Consider the following 18,738-nt stretch of genomic DNA (forward strand, 5'->3'; position numbering starts at 1 on the left):
ACATTTCCAAGCTTATTAAAACAAATGGAAAGGTATTGGATACACACACCACATTGTTGAAAGAAATGGAAAATTACTTTAAAAACATTTTTTCTAATCCAGTAATCCCTCCTGAAACTACAACTTTTTTTCCAGAAAATTATGAAAGAAAATTGAATTCGGAAGAAAGCCATTCATGTGAAGGCCTCATTAGAGAGGAAGAACTTGTGGAAGCTGTTAAATCTTTTCATCCAGGGAAAACCCCAGGATTAGATGGAATACCTATTGAGGTTTATCAAGTATTTTATGAAGATCTTAAGAAACCATTACTTTCTAGTTTTAATTACTCATATGAGACAGGTTTTTTGTCCAACACTCAAACAGAAGGTCTTATTTCCTTATTATTGAAACAGGAAATAAATGGTCAGTATAAAGACCCAGTTCATCTAAAAAATTGGAGACCAATAACACTTCAGTGTTATGATGCTAAAATCCTGGCAAAATGTTTGGCTACACGACTTAAGTCTGTTTTGTCAAATATTATTCACCAAGATCAATCAGGCTTCCTACAAGGAAGAAATATAGGAAACAATATTACACAGTTATTAGAAATTATAGAGAATTATAATATGGAAAATAAAAGAGGATTAATTTTTGTAGCCGACCTGGGGAAGGCTTTTGACAAAATTAGCTTGGATTTTATTTGTAAAAGCTTAGTTTTTTTCAATTTTGGCAACTCCGTATTACACTGGATCAAGACGCTATATAATAAAACTAATTGTAGAATAATCAATAATGGATACATCTCTGGGACAATACCTCTATTAAGAGGTCTAAAACAAGGGTGCCCTTTGTCTCCATACTTATTTATTATTGCTATGGAAATATTGGCGATTAAAGTTAGATTGAATAAAAATATTGAAGGGCTCAGTAATAATAATATTGAAAGTAAAATAACAAAGTATGCAGACGATACAAGCTTCTTTATAAGCCCCAATCCTCATTGTCTGCAAAACCTTCTTGATCTTTTGGACATATTTTCACAGCAATCTGGGCTTAAGCTAAATTATGATAAATGTAAAATATTAAGGATCGGAAATCTAAAGGGAACGTCCTTTCGAATGGAATGCAAAGTGCCTGTTTTGTGGACAGATGGACCAGTTAACATACTTGGTGTTGTTGTCCCAGAGAACCTGGAAGATCTATGCTCAGTAAATTATGATAATCGACTAAGAAAGCTGGATAAAATTATGCAATTATGGAAAGGGAAATCCTTAACCTTGTATGGTAAAATATCTATTGTCAACTCGTTAATTATTCCTCAATTTATTTATTTGTTTTTGTCATTACCAGCTCCATCACAAAACTTTTTTAATATTTATGAGCGGAGGGTCTTCGATTTTGTCTGGGACGGCAAACCAGAAAGGATTAAAAGAAAGGTTTTGTACAATGAATATGAATATGGGGGCTTGAAACTTCTCAACCTTGAAGCTATGTGTCTGTCTTTAAAAGCATCAATTGTTCCAAAGATGTATTTAAACACTGAGTGGTACACAAGTGTCCTGTTGGACAGAAAACATGTATTGTATCAAAAGAAATTGTATCCTTTTTTACAAGTGATCCCCTCCCAAAACCACTATCGATGTGCAAAATCGTTATTTTCAAATTAAAACTATTTATAACTTCCTACCCACGGGAAAAATGTTAAAAATATGGAATATGACAGAGTCAGATGATTGCCGATTTTGTTGTCAGGAGCCTGAATCCACCTTACATTTGTTTTGGTATTGTCATATTGTGTCTTCATTTTGGGTGGAAGTTGAAAAAATGTGTTTAAAGATTGGTTTGTTTATGAAGCTTGATGTGGTTTCTGTTATTTTAGGAGAGTTCATTGACAATCATGATTTAGTCAATTTAATTATAGTACTCGGTAAAAGGTTTATTTTTAAGGCAAAAAACAGATATTCACTTAGTATTTCTTTCTTTAAAACATTTATTCAGTATTTTTTAACTTTAGAAAATTATATGGTTGAAAACGATAATGATGCCAAAAAACATAAAAAAAGATGGGAAGTCCTCAAAGGCTTATTTTGAAAATGTAATTTTGTTTATATATGATATGCAATCTGTTGTTGTATTCCCTATTTTAAGTGTACATAAATGAAGGTATGTGTTGCTGACTTCGACTTGGATGTGATGTGGACTGTACATGGGTGCTTAATTTGAAAATGTATTTTTGTTTGTGGATTGTATGCAACCTGTTGTGTTCCCTGGTTTTTGGTGTACATGGGTGAAGGTGTGTGTTGCTGAGCCCGATCTGGACGTAATCTGAACTGGACCTGGTTTTAAAAACCCTTTTGAACAATCTGATTTTATTGACAACCCGGTCTAGTGAAGTTAAGGTCCTTTGTTTGTTTTGTTTGAAAGTAAAACAAATTTAAAAACAATTACATAAAAAATAGTGATTAGTGAAAATGTTAGTGGACCAGCACCACACCCAATCATGTGTGCTCGAATGACTGTATCCCTTGCAGACTGTATTGTTCTATACTGTAGGAACCAGAAGTTGTTGTTTTTTTAATAACAGAAAGAGACAGCTCCTTTTGTGTAAATGAGTGTGGATGAGTGTGAATGGGGGAGGGAGGGTTTTCTTGGGTTGATGCACTAATGGTAAGTGTATCTTGTGTTTTTTTTTAAATGTTGTTTGAAATAAATAAAAAAAAATAAAAAATAAAAAATAAAAAAAAATAATCGCCGCGCTCTCCGGGGGTGGGGGGGGGGCTCGTGGGGGCCCTGTTGCCGGTGGGGCGGGGCCGGTCTTCCCGTCCGGTTGCGGGGGGTCTCCGGGCCCCTCGGGCGGGGCGTCCCGCCTTTCTGTCCGTGTGGGGTGTGGTCTCTCGCTGGCTTGGGGTCTGGCTTCCCCCTGTTTTTCTCGTGCCTTGTCCTCTGCCGGGTGCGTCTGTCTGCGGCCTGCTGCTGGCCCTTGTGGGCGGCACGGTGGGCCAGGCTCTGGGGTTCCTGTCGCTGTCCGTCTTGGCTGCGTGGGGGCGGTGGCCCCTGGTTCCCTGGGCACCACACCTACTGTTTGTGAGATGGGTTCTCGGGGAGGCTGGGGCCGTACTCTGGCTCCCGCACACACTGGGAGTCAAATGTATTGTACATGCAAATTCACATATACTCACACACATACATACAGACATACATAGGTACCTACGCTCCCACATACATATACAAATAAATACAGTACATATTTACACACTCAAAGTTCGTACATCCACATGCACATTCATTATACAAACATACTGTATACACATACTGTACATATACATTCACTGTAAAAACATACATATACACATACTGTACATATACATTCACTGTACAAACACACACATACTACACATACATTCACTGTACAAACACACACATACATATACTGTACATATACATTCACTGTACAAACACACATTTACACATACTGTACATATACATTCACTGTTCAAACACACATACTGTATACACATACTGTACATATACATTCGCTGTACACACATATACACATACTGTACATATACATTCACTGTACAGGCACACATACACATACTGTACATATACAAGTACATATGCACACATACACTCATGCACATAATCACGTTTCATCAAACATATATTAACGTTGTTGCCCTAGGGTAAACTGGGTATAACACATGGCACACTGACAAAGCTTAACCTATTGTTACTATAACAATCTACAAGGTTAAGGTTGCTTCTCTTTCTTCCCCTCCATTTTTCTGCATTCTTTCGTATCTCAAGTTATCATTACGTATATGTATTGTTGCATTTGAACAATTGTATTGTTGATAATAAAGGTAAAGTACTGGTATTGTTTATTATCAATAGCACTATTTCTATTGGTATTCATATTGCTCCATTTTTAGTGTAATAATGCTCATTGTCATTTCTGTATTTTTTTTTTTTTAAATTTTCGCTAACTGCTTATTTGCTATTACTTTTACCATCATATTTGTACATGTCGTATTTGCTGATGTTGCTCTGTTGTTGTTGTTGTTGTGTTTGCTGTTGTTGTTTTTGTCTCTCTGTCTAATCCCCCTCTTGTCCCCACAATTCCCCCCTCTGTCTTCCTTTTTCTCTCTTTCTATCCCCTCCTGCTCCGGCCCGGCTGCACCAAATGATAGTATAAATACATTTAATAAAGTCAAAATACAAGTAAGGCAACAAGAGAAGTATCCTACACTTCTCTTTTGTAAATTAAATCTGAACAGCCGATATGGGCATCTACATCTGCTATATGATTTGCCCGAGAAGCTGGGCAGGTAATTATAAAAAAAAAAAAAAAAAAAAAAAAAAATTAAAAAAAAAATTAAAAAAATGAGGCCCAGGGTCTTATTGCCTCAGTCAGGGAAGATAAAAGTGTGTTACCAGCAAAAATGGCAGTGGTGGGATTTGAACCCACGCCTCCCGAGACACTGGAGCCTTAATTCAGCGCCTTTGGTCGCGGTGTGGCAGGCAAAAGCCAAGCCTGTTTGGTTGTCCCCAGGAAAATAGCATGCCAAGCAGTCCTCGTTAGTATAGTGGACAGTATCTCCGCCTGGCACATTTTTTGGGCCAAGTTTGAGCAATGTCCCCATTGCCTTTATGGAAAATGTCAACGATAATGATTTGTATATCATGAGCATAAAACATGGTAATCACATAAGTTAATTATAAATTGCCTGCTCTGAGAAAGGGTCGGATAGCTTTGCCTGACCGGGAATCGAATCTTGGCCGCGGCGGTGAAAGCGCCGAATCCTAGCCACTAGACCACCAGGGAGTTGATCACTTGTTCAGACACTGGTCTCCTGCATGGTTTCTTGACAAATGTGTGAAGCACCCATTGCATTCATATACCATGTCAGAAATGCGAATTGTCTTCTTTGAACCGGGGTAACTTTTGTGTCTTAGTGAAGTGATAACCACTACACTATGGAAACTGCTGCATGAATTTGGACTTGGGTGTGGAAAAATTGTACAATAGTAACAAAAAAGAACAGACTTTCCTTCCTCATGTCTTCTTTTGTCTTCTTAGTGTAGTCCGTGTTGAGGATAAGGTTGTTGTTTCCACACAATGTCACCAGACAGGCCAACTCCCTCCTGCTGGTCGCACCGTGCGGGCCAGTGATGCATCCTATCACTGCGGTGTCATCCAAATACAGAAACAGATAAAAGTGAACTGAATGTCTTAAGTAGGGGCGGAGATCTTCAAACGACATGTTGATAAACATACAACCTCGACCACCTTTTAGCTTTACTGGATGCTGCTGGCGGGCCTTAAATCTGTGCTGGTTGTCTTTTTTTTATTGCATACCTGGCACGGAAAACTCCAAAGCTAACGTTTTGGCCCTACTTTTGCAAGCTTTCTAAATGAGGCCCAGGGTCTTATTGCCTCAGTCAGGGAAGATACAAGTGCGTTACCAGCAAAAATGGCAGTGGTGGGATTTGAACCCACGCCTCCCGAGAGACTGGAGCCTTAATCCAGCGCCTTAGACCGCTCTGCCACACTACCCTCAATCCGTGCTTTCGGAGGATCAATATGTCCGCATTATGAGATAGCAGAAATATGGAATAGCAACACTTTGGTCACAGTGTGGCAGGCAAAATATCATCCCAAGCAGTCCTCGTTGGTATAGTGGACAGTATCTCCGCCTGTCACGCGGAAGACCAGGGTTTGATTCCCTGACGGGGAGATGGTTCAGGTGCCTCTTATTTTCTTCAATTGCCATCTTTTTGAAATTTGAGAAGTGACCACAGTATCCTTCTCCGAATGTTGTGATGTTGATGATTCAAAACAGTGAGGATGGTTCTAAAGCATGTTAGTGTGGAGGAGTGCATATGAAGAGTCATTTGTTAGTCTGCTCTCTCCTGCCTGTGCAATGCAACCAACAAGATCTGGATGCCGTCATTGACTAGGTTAGGCTGATCTTTAAACGACATGATGATAAACATACAACCTCGACCACGTTTTAGCTTTACCGGACGCTGCTGGTGGGCCTTAAATCTGTGGTGGTTGTTTTTCTTTTATTGCATACCTGGCATGGAAAACTCCAAAGCTAACGTTTTGGCCCTATTTTTGAAAGCTTTCTAAATGAGGCCCAGGGTCTTATTGCCTCAGTCAGGGAAGATACAAGTGTGTTACCAGCAAAAATGGCAGTGGTGGGATTTGAACCCACGCCTCCTGAGAGACTGGAGCCTTAATCCAGCGCCTTAGGTCGCGGTGTGGCAGGCAAAAGCCAAGCCTGTTTGGTTGTCCCCAGGAAAATAGCATGCCAAGCAGTCCTCGTTAGTATAGTGGACAGTATCTCCGCCTGTCACGCGGAAGACCAGGGTTCGATTCCCTGACGGGGAGATGGTGCAGGTGCCTCCTGTTTCCTTCAATTACCATCTTGTTGAAATTTCAGAAGTGACCACAGTATCCTTCTCCGAATGTTGTGATGTTGATGATTCAAAACAGTGAGCATGGTTCTACAGCATGTTAGTGTGGAGGAGTGCATATGATGAGTCATTTGTTAGTCTGCTCTCTCCTGCCTGTGCAATGCAACCAACAAGATCTGGATGCCGTCATTGACTAGGTTAGGTTGATTTTCAAAGGACATGTTGATAAACATACAACCTCGACCACCTTTTAGCTTTACCGGACGCTGCTGGCGGGCCTTAAATCTGTGCTGGTTGTGTTTTTTTTATTGCATATCTGGAATGGAAAACTCCAAAGATAACATTTTGGTCCTATTACCCAGGGTCTTATTGCCTCGGTCAGGGAAGATACAAGTGTGTTACCAGCAAAAATGGCAGTGGTGGGATTTGAACCCACGCCTCCCGAGAGACTGGAGCCTTAATCCAGCGCCTTAGCCCGCTCGGCCACACTACCCTCAATCAGTGCTTTCGGAGGATCAATTTGTCCGCATTATGAGATCGCAGAAATACTGAATAGCAACACTTTGGTCGCGGTGTGGCAGGCAAAATATCATCCCAAGCAGTCCTCGTTAGTATAGTGGACAGTATCTCCGCCTGTCACGCGGAAGACCAGGGTTCGGTTCCCTGACGGGGAGATGGTTCAGGTGCCTCTTATTTTCATCAATTACCATCTTTTTGAAATTTGAGAAGTGACCACAGTATCCTTCTCCGAATGTTGTGATGTTGATGATTCAAAACAGTGAGGATGGTTCTACATCATGTTAGTGTGGAGGAGTGCATATGATGAGTCATTTGTTAGTCTGCTCTCTCCTGCCTGTGCAATGCAACCAACAAGATCTGGATGCCGTCATTGACTAGGCTAGGTTGTGTGTGGAGAACTGGAAAGGTGTCGTGCAGTGGACCTCGAAGACGACAAGAAGAGGAAAGCGGAGAATCTCGGGCACATTTTTTGGGCCAAGTTTGAGCAATGTCCCCATTGCCTTTATGGAAAATGTCAACTATAATGATTTGTATATCATGAGCATAAAACATGGAAGTCACATAAGTTTATTATAAATTGCCTGCTCTGAGAAAGGGTCGGATAGCTTCGAGAATCGAACCCCAGCCGCGGCGGTGAAAGCGCCGAATCCTAGCCACTAGACCACCAGGGAGTTGATCACTGGTTCAGACACTGGTCTCCTGCATGGTTTCTTGACAAATGTGTGAAGCACCCATTGCATTCATATGCCATGTCAGAAATGCGAATTGTCTTCTTTGAACCGGGGTAACTTTTGTGTCTTAGTGAAGTGATAACCACTACACTATGGAAACTGCTGCATGAATTTGGACTTGGGTGTGGAAAAATTGTACAATAGTAACAAAAAAGAACAGACTTTCCTTCCTCCTGTCTTCTTTTGTCTTCTTAGTGTAGTCCGTGTTGAGGATAAGGTCGTTGTTTCCACACAATGTATCCAGACAGGCCAACTCCCTCCTGCTGGTCGCACCGTGCGGGCCAGTGATACATCTTATCACTGCGGTGTCATCCAAATACAGAAACAGATAAAAGTGGCCTGAATGTCTTAAGTAGGGGCGGAGATCTTCAAACGACATGTTGATAAACATACAACCTCGACCACCTTTTAGCTTTACTGGATGCTGCTGGCGGGCCTTAAATCTGTGCTGGTTGTGTTTTTTTTACTGCATACCTGGCATGGAAAACTCCAAAGCTAACGTTTTGGCCCTATTTTTGCAAGCTTTCTAAATGAGGCCCAGGGTCTTATTGCCTCAGTCAGGGAAGATACAAGTGCGATACCAGCAAAAATGGCAGTGGTGGGATTTGAACCCACGCCTCCTGAGAGACTGGAGCCTTAATCCAGCGCCTTAGACCGCTCGGCCACACTACCCTCAATCCAAGCTTTCGGAGGATCAAATTGTCCGCATTATGAGATAGCAGAAATATGGAATAGCAACACTTTGGTCGCGGTGTGGCAGGCAAAAGCCAAGCCTGTTTACTTGTCCCCAGCAAAATATCACAGACGTCAGAGGAAAAGCTCAAACAAGAAACAGACCCTCGTCTCGCTCTGTTTGACCGAGAACCAGCAATGAAGAGATTAAAGTCAAGGCAAATTTCCTCCATCCTGTATAAGCCCTGACTGACAGACATCACCGCAACAGGCTGGCCCTCTGCTCTAGCCGCCTGGAAAATGCCTCACACAAATCCTCTCTCTGCCTAAACAAATCTCTTCTGCCTGGCTCCAAAGAAGTGTGGCCTTTTTGGCCCTGCCTAAATCGCCCAAGATCTGTGAAACGGAAAGTTGCAGGGTATCCATGAACAAATGAGGCTATGAGGATGGTTCTACAGCATGTTAGTCTGGAGGAGTGCATATGATGAGTCATTTGTTAGTCTGCTCTCTCCTGCCTGTGCAATGCAACCAACAAGATCTGGATGCCGTCATTGACTAGGCTAGGTTGTGTGTGGAGAACTGGAAAGGTGTCGTGCAGTGGACCTCGAAGACGACAAGAAGAGGAAAGCGGAGAATCTCGGGCACATTCTTTGGGCCAAGTTTGAGCAATGTCCCCATTGCCTTTATGGAAAATGTCAACTATAATGATTTGTATATCATGAGCATAAAACATGGAAGTCACATAAGTTAATTATAAATTGCCTGCTCTGAGAAAGGGTCGGATAGCTTTCCCTGACCGGGAATCGAACCCGGGCCGCGGCGGTGAAAGCGCCGAATCCTAGCCACTAGACCACCAGGGAGTTGATCACTGGTTCAGACACTGGTCTCCTGCATGGTTTCTTGACAAATGTGTGAAGCACCCATTGCATTCATATGCCATGTCAGAAATGCGAATTGTCTTCTTTGAACCGGGGTAACTTTTGTGTCTTAGTGAAGTGATAACCACTACACTATGGAAACTGCTGCATGAATTTGGACTTGGGTGTGGAAAAATTGTACAATAGTAACAAAAAAGAACAGACTTTCCTTCCTCCTGTCTTCTTTTGTCTTCTTAGTGTAGTCCGTGTTGAGGATAAGGTCGTTGTTTCCACACAATGTATCCAGACAGGCCAACTCCCTCCTGCTGGTCGCACCGTGCGGGCCAGTGATACATCCTATCACCGCAACAGTTGGCCCTCTGCTCTAGCCGCCGGGAAAATGCCTCACACAAATCCTCTCTCTGCCTAAACAAATCTCTTCTGCCTGGCTCCAAAGAAGTGTGGCCTTTTTGTTCCTGCCTAAATCGCCCAAGATCTGTGAAACGGAACGTTGCAGGGTATCCATGAACAAATGAGGCTATGAGGATGGTTCTACAGCATGTTAGTGTGGAGGAGTGCATATGATGAGTCATTTGTTAGTCTGCTCTCTCCTGCCTGTGCAATGCAACCAACAAGATCTGGATGCCGTCATTGACTAGGCTAGGTTGTGTGTGGAGAACTGGAAAGGTGTCGTGCAGTGGACCTCGAAGACGACAAGAAGAGGAAAGCTGAGAATCTCAGGCACATTTTTTGGGCCAAATTTGACCAATGTCCCCATTGCCTTTATGGAAAATGTCAACCATAATGATTTGTATATCGTGAGCATAAAACATGGAAGTCACATAAGTTTATTATAAATTGCCTGCTCTGAGAAAGGGTCGGATAGCTTTCCCTGACCGGGAATCGAACCCGGGCCGCGGCGGTGAAAGCGCTGAATCCTAGCCACTAAACCACCAGGGAGTTGGTCACTGGTTCAGACACTGGTCTCCTGCATGGTTTCTTGACAAATGTGTGAAGCACCCATTGCATTCATATGCCATGTCAGAAATGCGAATTGTCTTCTTTGAACCGGGGTAACTTTTGTGTCTTAGTGAAGTGATAACCACTACACTATGGAAACTGCTGCATGAATTTGGACTTGGGTGTGGAAAAATTGTACAATAGTAACAAAAAAGAACAGACTTTCCTTCCTCCTGTCTTCTTTTGTCTTCTTAGTGTAGTCCGTGTTGAGGATAAGGTCGTTGTTTCCGCACAATGTCACCAGATAGGCCAACTCCCTCCTGCTGGTCGCACCGTGCGGGCCAGTGATACATCCTATCACTGCGGTGTCATCCAAATACAGAAACAGATAAAAGTGGCCTGAATGTCTTAAGTAGGGGCGGAGATCTTCAAACGACATGTTGATAAACATACAACCTCGACCACCTTTTAGCTTTACTGGATGCTGCTGGTGGGCCTTAAATCTGTGGTGGTTGTGTTTTTTTTTATTGCATACCTGGCATGGAAAACTCCAAAGCTAACGTTTTGGCCCTATTTTTGCAAGCTTTCTAAATGAGGCCCAGGGTCTTATTGCCTCAGTCAGGGAAGATACAAGTGCGTTACCAGCAAAAATGGCAGTGGTGGGATTTGAACCCACGCCTCCTGAGAGACTGGAGCCTTAATCCAGCGCCTTAGGTCGCGGTGTGGCAGGCAAAAGCCAAACCTGTTTGGTTGTTCCCAGGAAAATAGCATGCCAAGCAGTCCTCGTTAGTATAGTGGACAGTATCTCCGCCTGTCACGCGGAAGACCAGGGTTCGATTCCCTGACGGGGAGATTTTGCAGGTGCCTCCTATTTCCTTCAATTACCATCTTGTTGAAATTTCAAAAGTGACCACAGTATCCTTCTCCGAATGTTGTGATGTTGTTGATTCAAAACAGTGAGGATGGTTCTACAGCATGTTAGTGTGGAGGAGTGCATATGATGAGTCATTTGTTAGTCTGCTCTCTCCTGCCTGTGCAATGCAACCAACAAGATCTGGATGCCGTCATTGACTAGGTTAGGTTATTCTTCAAACGACATGTTGATAAACATACAACCTCGACCACCTTTTAGCTTTACCGGACGCTGCTGGCGGGCCTTAAATCTGTGCTGGTTGTGTTTTTTTTATTGCATACCTGGCATGGAAAACTCCAAAGCTAACGTTTTGGCCCTATTTTTGCAAGTTTTCTAAATGAGGCCCAGGGTCTTATTGCCTCAGTCAGGGAAGATACAAGTGTGTTACCAGCAAAAATGGCAGTGGTGGGATTTGAACCCAAGCCTCCCGAGAGACTGGAGCCTTAATTCAGCGCCTTTGGTCGCGGTGTGGCAGGCAAAAGCCAAGCCTGTTTGGTTGTCCCCAGGAAAATAACATGCCAAGCAGTCCTCGTTAGTATAGTGGACAGTATCTCCGCCTGTCACGCGGAAGACCAGGGTTCGATTCCCTGACGGGGAGATGGTGCGGGTGCCTCTTACTTTTTTCAATTACCATCTTGTTGAAATTTTAGAAGTGACCACAGTATCCTTCTCCGAATGTTGTGATGTTGATGATTCAAAACAGTGAGGATGGTTCTACAGCATGTTAGTGTGGAGGAGTGCATATGATGAGTCATTTGTTAGTCTGCTCTCTCCTGCCTGTGCAATGCAACCAACAAGATCTGGATGCCGTCATTGACTAGGTTAGGTTGATCTTCAAACGACATGTTGATAAACATACAACCTCGACCACCTTTTAGCTTTACCGGACGCTGCTGGCGGGCCTTAAATCTGTGCTGGTTGTGTTTTTTTTATTGCATACCTGGAATGGAAAACTCCAAAGCTAACGTTTTGGTCCTATTTTTGCAAGTTTTCTAAATGAGGCCCAGGGTCTTATTGCCTCAGTCAGGGAAGATACAAGTGTGTTACCAGCAAAAATGGCAGTGGTGGGATTTGAACCCACGCCTCCCGAGAGACTGGAGCCTTAATCCAGCGCCTTAGACCGCTCGGCCACACTACCCTCAATCCGTACTTTCGGAGGATCAAATTGTCCGCATTATGAGATCGCAGAAATACTGAATAGCAACACTTTGGTCGCGGTGTGGCAGGCAAAATATCATCCCAAGCAGTCCTCGTTAGTATAGTGGACAGTATCTCCGCTTGTCACGCGGAAGATCAGGGTTCGATTCCCTGACGGGGAGATGGTTCAGGTGTCTCTTATTTTCATCAATTACCATCTTTTTGAAATTTGAGAAGTGACCACAGTATCCTTCTCCGAATGTTGTGATGTTGATGATTCAAAACAGTGAGGATGGTTCTAAAGCATGTTAGTGTGGAGGAGTGCATATGATGAGTCATTTGTTAGTCTGCTCTCTCCTGCCTGTGCAATGCAACCAACAAGATCTGGATGCCGTCATTGACTAGGTTAGGTTGATCTTCAAACGACATGATGATAAACATACAACCTCGACCACCTTTTAGCTTTACCGGACGCTGCTGGCGGGCCTTAAATCTGTGCTGGTTGGGTTTTTTTTTATTGCATACCTGGCATGGAAAACTCCAAAGCTAACGTTTTGGCCCTATTTTTGCAAGTTTTCTAAATGAGGCCCTGGGTCTTCTTGCCTCAGTCAGGGAAGATACAAGTGTGTTACCAGCAAAAATGGCAGTGGTGGGATTTGAACCCACGCCTCCCGAGAGACTGGAGCCTTAATCCAGCGCCTTAGACCGCTCGGCCACACTACCCTCAATCTATGCATTCGGCGGATCAATTTGTCGGCATTATGAGATAGCAGAAATATGAGATAGCAACACTTTGGTCGCGGTGTGGCAGGCAAAATATCATCCCAAGCAGTCCTCGTTAGTATAGTGGACAGTATCTCCGCCTGTCACGCGGAAGACCGGGGTTCAATTCCCTGACGGGGAGATGGTTTAGGTTCCTCTCATTTTCTTCAATTACCATCTCGTTGAAATTTGAGAAGTGACCACAGTATCCTTCTCCGAATGTTGTGATGTGTGGACTCGGCGTTGCTGCACAGCCCTACAGAAATCAAACACAGTATTTTACTAATGTTTGTTGCACCCCTCGAAATTAGGATGCAAAAGCAAGTCTTCAAAAAGGGAAAATGGTTTGTCAGAGTCAATGTGTCAAATTAAAGGTTAGGGATGCAGCAGCTGACGACCTCGACATAGCATTACAAAAATCAACCTTGGTAGAATTAGAAAAGTCCTTAGGCGAAGCCCTGTATGGTCTTATTTACGACAACGCATCTAACCACCTACGAGCAAACCCTGACAACAGTTTAGTTACACATATACCACTTATACACATATACCAATGGTTAGCCTAAAGTCAGTTGGCACAGAAAACAGCTTGAATACAACCACAGACGTCAGAGGAAAAGCTCAAACAAGAAACAGACCCTCGTCTCGCTCTGTTTGACCGAGAACCAGCAATGAAGAGATTAAAGTCAAGGCAAATGTCCTCCATCCTGTATAAGCCCTGACTGACAGACATCACCGCAACAGGTTGGCCCTCTGCTCTAGCCGCCGGGAAAATGCCTCACACAAATCCTCTCTCTGCCTAAACAAATCGCCTTCTGAAATACATCTGCTAATGAGAAGTCCCAGATCCTTGTGTGGAGCTCAGCGAACTAAAAGGATCTGGCGAGAGTCAGGTTAGCAAGTTGTAGCCAAAACAAGGAATCCAGAGGTGGTCTATAAATGCTTTGCGGTTGTTCGTTGCATTATCTGTTGGGATACCAGACATTTTGGCCATATCGAGGAATCTGTGACTATATCCTCCAGGGCCTCCTTCAGAGTTTCAGCTGTGTGGTCGGACTGCAGTGCAGAGTATCCTATGCACCAGGAATGTATTTCCCAGGATTTTGTGATGAACTTGAGTGTTACAGCCATATGGGCTTACTGACCGGCATGTCCAGAGGTCCGTAGTGCAGGAGAAGAATGGATTTTCTGTCAGCTGTGCACTAATTATAATAGACCTTGTCTCATCATATACACTATATTGCCAAAAGTATTTGGCCACCCATCCAAATGATCAGAATCAGGTGTCCTAATCACTTGGCCTGGCCACAGGTGTATAAAATCAAGCACTTACACTACCGTTCAAAAGTTTGGGGTCACATTGAAATGTCCTTATTTTTGAAGGAAAAGCATTGTACTTTTCAATGAAGATAACTTTAAACTAGTCTTAACTTTAAAGAAATACACTCTATACATTAGTAATGTGGTAAATGACTATTCTAGCTGCAAATGTCTGGTTTTTGGTGCAATATCTGCATAGGTGTATAGAGGCCCATTTCCAGCAAACTATCACTCCAGTGTTCTAATGGTACAATGTGTTTGCTCATTGGCTCAGAAGGCTAATTGATGATTAGAAAACCCTTGTGCAATCATGTTCACACATCTGAAAACAGTTTAGCTCGTTACAGAAGCTACAAAACTGACCTTCCTTTGAGCAGATTGAGTTTCTGGAGCATCACATTTGTGGGGTCAATTAAACGCTTAAAATGGCCAGAAAAAGAGAACGTTCATCTGAAACTCGACAGTCTATTCTTGTTCTTAGAAATGAAGGCTATTCCACAAAATTGTTTGGGTGACCCCAAACTTTTGAACAGTAGTGTACGTCACCGAGTGGAGTGACTGAAACAGGGTGCAAGACCATTTTCTGAGGGGAGGGACTACCACAGACCAGAGGGGAGTTTCTGCTAAAAATATTTTATTACCACATAGGAAACTATTAAAAATATATTTTAAGAGTCCATATAAAAGAGCCCAATGTGTTTTACTCCTGGATGAGAGACGTGTTGAGCTCTTGGGCAGCAGGCCGCAATACCACTGGCAGTCACTTTAAAAAGAGAAAGGAGAACACAAGGTAACCGTCAAGACATTTAGTCCATCAGTCTTCAGCTGTTTAGGCTTGCAGGACAACACTTAGTTTTAGTGGGGAAAGAATAACTAATAATACAATCAAATAACAAAAAGCCAACACAGGGTGGGTCAAAACAAATAATGTAATCAAAAGTTAAAATACCCATCCAAACTATTGAGCCTGTGCATGCAATTGTTGCTGTAAAATTCCTTGGCTAAGAGAGGAATAGAAAGGGTACTTGGCTGGAGGAAGGGTGGAACGCGTCCCCTCCCTTCCACTGTCTCCCGCAGCTTCCCTCTCTCGCACTGTGCGCTTTCTTGGTCGGCCTGGCGTGCCGATGGCGTCCACCTTCTGCGCAGCAGCAAATCCTGTCGCTCCTCAGCCGCGTTAAGTGTTCTCAGACCGACTCGTTCCCAGCCGTGACGACTTTCGGGTTGCGCTCGGTCCCTCCTGGCGTTCCTGCCCTTGTCTGTGTCAGCTGAACTGCTCCACGCTGGCCTCTTTCCGCTTGCTGATCCTGCATAAAAAAAGAGTGAAGCACCCACAGCCCTCCCCCAAGCGCCGCTCAACCACACAGGTGCGAGGCATCAGGCTATCGGTGCCGCAGGTGCGCGGGCATGCAGACACACCCACACGCACACTATCAACCTGTCACCCTGAGACACTTAGGCATGAAGACTGTTTGTACAAACATTTGTGAAAGAAAAGGCCGCGCTCAGTGATTTGCAGCGTGGAACTGTCATAAGATGCCACCTGTGCAACAAATCCAGTCGTGAAATTTCCTCGCTCCTCAATATTCCAAAGTCAACTGTCTGCTTTATTATAAGAAAATGGAAGAGTTTGAGAACAACAGCAACTCAGCCACGAAGTGGTAGGCCACATAAACCGACAGAGAGGGGTCAGCGGATGCTGAAGCGCATAATGCAAAGAGGTCGCCGACTTTCTGCACAGTCAGTTGCTACAGAGCTCCAAACTTCATGTGACCTTCCAATTAGCCCACGTACAGTACGCAGAGAGCTTCACGGAATGAGTTTCCATGGCCGAACAGCTGCATCTAAACCATACATCACCAAGTCCAACGCAAAGCGTGGGATGCAGTGGTGTAAAGCACGTCGCCACTGGACTCTAGAGCAGTGGAGATGCCTTCTCTGGAGTGATGAATCACGCTTTTCCATCTGGCAATCTGATGGACCAGTCTGGGTTTGGAGGACGGCACTGTAGTATGTGCCGATGCTTCTTCTTTTTCACTATCTTCTTGTTATTGGGCATTCACCCTCATGTGTTGCCTTCATTACATCACTTATAAAAAGCTTTACATTTTTTGCGGCTCCAGACAGATTTTATTTTTATTTTTTGGTCCAATATGGCTCTTTCAACATTGTGGGTTGCCAACCCCTGTCTTAAAACGTACCCATCTATCCTATCCATCCATCTGAATAGATGGATTAAGATGGTGAGAAGTAGTCAGGAATGATAATGCTTTTTTGGATGAAGTTTGACTTTGGAACTGACTATTTTTTAATTCGTATAATCAATCTATCAATGCTTATTTATATAGCCCTAAATCACAAAAGTCTCAAAGGGCTGCACAAGCCACAACGACATCCTCGGTACAGAGCCCACATAAGGGACGTCGATGTGAATGACTATGAGAAACCTTGGAGAGGACCGCATATGTGGGTAACTCCCCCTCTCTTGGGGAGACCGAAAGCAATGGATGTTGAGTGGGTCTGACAATATTGTGAAAGTACAGTCCTTAGTGGATCTAATATAATAGTGACAGTCCAGTCCATAGTGGGGCCAGCAGGAGACCATCCCGAGCGGAGACGGGTCAGCAGGGCAGAGATGTCCCCAACCGATGCACAGGCGAGCAGTCCACCCCGGGTCCCGACTCTGGACAGCCAGCACTTCATCCATGGTCACCGGAACCGGAATAACCCGGCGAGGGGGCAGAGGAGAAAAGAAAAGAAACGGCAGATCAACTGGTCTAAAAAGGGGGGTCTATTTAAAGGCTAGAGTATACAAATGAGTTTTAATATGTGACTTAAATGCTTCTACTGAGGTAGCATCTCTAACTTTTACCGGTAGGGCATTCCATAGTACTGGAGCCCGAATAGAAAATGCTCTGTAGCCCGCAGACTTTTTTTGGGCTCTGGGAATCACTAATAAGCCGGAGTTCTTTGAACGCAGGTTTCTTGCCGGGACGTATGGTACAATACAATCGGCAAGATAGGATGGAGCTAGACCGTGTAGTATTTTATATGTAAGTAGTAAAACCTTAAAGTCACATCTTAAGTGCACAGGAAGCCAGTGTAAGTGAGCCAGTATAGGCGTAATATGATCAAACTTTCTTGTTCTTGTCAAGAGTCTAGCAGCCGCATTTTGTACCAACTGTAATCTTTTAATGCTAGACATAGGGAGACCCGAAAATAATACGTTACAGTAATCGAAGAAGTTGGAAAGATAGTTGGGAATATTTAGTACATCATAACCTGACCGCATTAAAATGATGTTCATTACATGATACATGATATTATTATTGATAATTCCAGAAAGGGCATCTTATGTTCCAGAATGTAGCCGGCAGTGGAAAGGAGGAGGGCTCGACTGGGAGGGGGTCTGCATATGGTTGATGCCTGAGGGGGTTGTCCTGTGAGCTAATGGCCCTCCGCTGTCTGCTGTGCATCCATGCAGCTCATCAAACCGTCGGGAAAGAACCCCCAAGAGACGCAGAGGGGAGTGTTTGGGTGATGGTCTTACTCCTAAAACCTCCAACTGACATGACAGCAGCCTCACATTAGCTCCATTTCATTCCTCACATGTCTCATTGACTTTTGTCACGATGGCTACATGGACTGTTAGTCACTGAATAATTAAAGCACTTTTTTTTTCTGTCAAGCCACTTTATTAGAATAAAATATGTTTATATTTATTGAACAGAGACAAATTCATCAAACATTATTTAAAAATAGACTTGTATTAAAGGTTGAAGAACAGGGGTAAAACATTACACAAAAAGCATGCAGCATTAGAACATAACAGAAGTTAACACATGCAAACGCAACACTGAAATAACAAAATAATAGTGTATTAAAATTAGGGTTACGAAAAATATAAAGTTTAAATCATGTGATTAATCACTAAAAATGACATCTAATTACATCAAGAAGGTGTCGTAATTGTTGGTTTTTTCTTTGTTTCTTGCATTGAACAAAGAATACAGTCTACCAAGTCAGTCTACCAAGCCATTTTAATCCTGGGAAATTCACTTTTCCGTTTGTTGGATTTTCCAACTTTATCAGTGTCCCCAAGTAATGTTTTTTTCATCTTTTCTAGGTTTTTTGATTGACTGAAACTTTTATTAGTAGATTGCACAGTACAGTACATATTATGTACAATTGACCACTAAATGGTAACACCCGAATATGTTTTTCATCTTGTTTAAGTCGGGGTCCACGTTAATCAATTCATGGTATGTTATTGAGTGCAGTAAAAAGACCGCACACTGAGTTGTCAGTATGGTACTAAGATTGTGTATTATGTAGAAGTGTCTCCGTCAAATGTTGATATCAGTTTGATATCAGCAAAAAAAACAACAACCCCAAAACGGAGACTCAGATGATATGACTTGCATCTAAAATTTCAGACTCAAGCAGTCCTGCAGAGTGTGTACTC

General features: G+C 43.1%; 10 non-coding genes across 10 annotated transcripts; 3 read left to right on the forward strand and 7 right to left on the reverse strand.

The window, feature by feature from the left end:
- Positions 1-5,457: 5,457 nt before the first annotated feature.
- trnal-aag (transfer RNA leucine (anticodon AAG)) lies at positions 5,458-5,539 on the reverse strand. The gene has a single exon. It is a non-coding gene; the product is annotated as a tRNA-Leu (tRNA).
- A 768-nt stretch (positions 5,540-6,307) lies between these two features.
- Positions 6,308-6,379, forward strand: trnad-guc (transfer RNA aspartic acid (anticodon GUC)). The gene has a single exon. It is a non-coding gene; the product is annotated as a tRNA-Asp (tRNA).
- A 437-nt stretch (positions 6,380-6,816) lies between these two features.
- On the reverse strand, positions 6,817-6,898 carry trnal-aag (transfer RNA leucine (anticodon AAG)). Its single transcript has one exon. It is a non-coding gene; the product is annotated as a tRNA-Leu (tRNA).
- A 1,347-nt stretch (positions 6,899-8,245) lies between these two features.
- trnal-aag (transfer RNA leucine (anticodon AAG)) lies at positions 8,246-8,327 on the reverse strand. Its single transcript has one exon. It is a non-coding gene; the product is annotated as a tRNA-Leu (tRNA).
- A 788-nt stretch (positions 8,328-9,115) lies between these two features.
- trnae-uuc (transfer RNA glutamic acid (anticodon UUC)) lies at positions 9,116-9,187 on the reverse strand. The gene has a single exon. It is a non-coding gene; the product is annotated as a tRNA-Glu (tRNA).
- An 885-nt stretch (positions 9,188-10,072) lies between these two features.
- trnae-uuc (transfer RNA glutamic acid (anticodon UUC)) lies at positions 10,073-10,144 on the reverse strand. The gene has a single exon. It is a non-coding gene; the product is annotated as a tRNA-Glu (tRNA).
- Positions 10,145-10,924: 780 nt separating this feature from the next.
- On the forward strand, positions 10,925-10,996 carry trnad-guc (transfer RNA aspartic acid (anticodon GUC)). The gene has a single exon. It is a non-coding gene; the product is annotated as a tRNA-Asp (tRNA).
- A 587-nt stretch (positions 10,997-11,583) lies between these two features.
- trnad-guc (transfer RNA aspartic acid (anticodon GUC)) lies at positions 11,584-11,655 on the forward strand. The gene has a single exon. It is a non-coding gene; the product is annotated as a tRNA-Asp (tRNA).
- Positions 11,656-12,113: 458 nt separating this feature from the next.
- On the reverse strand, positions 12,114-12,195 carry trnal-aag (transfer RNA leucine (anticodon AAG)). Its single transcript has one exon. It is a non-coding gene; the product is annotated as a tRNA-Leu (tRNA).
- Positions 12,196-12,835: 640 nt separating this feature from the next.
- On the reverse strand, positions 12,836-12,917 carry trnal-aag (transfer RNA leucine (anticodon AAG)). The gene has a single exon. It is a non-coding gene; the product is annotated as a tRNA-Leu (tRNA).
- Positions 12,918-18,738: the final 5,821 nt, after the last annotated feature.

This window comes from Entelurus aequoreus, linkage group LG26 (genome assembly GCF_033978785.1).
Source record: "Entelurus aequoreus isolate RoL-2023_Sb linkage group LG26, RoL_Eaeq_v1.1, whole genome shotgun sequence".
NCBI classification, from domain to species: Eukaryota; Metazoa; Chordata; class Actinopteri; order Syngnathiformes; family Syngnathidae; genus Entelurus; species Entelurus aequoreus.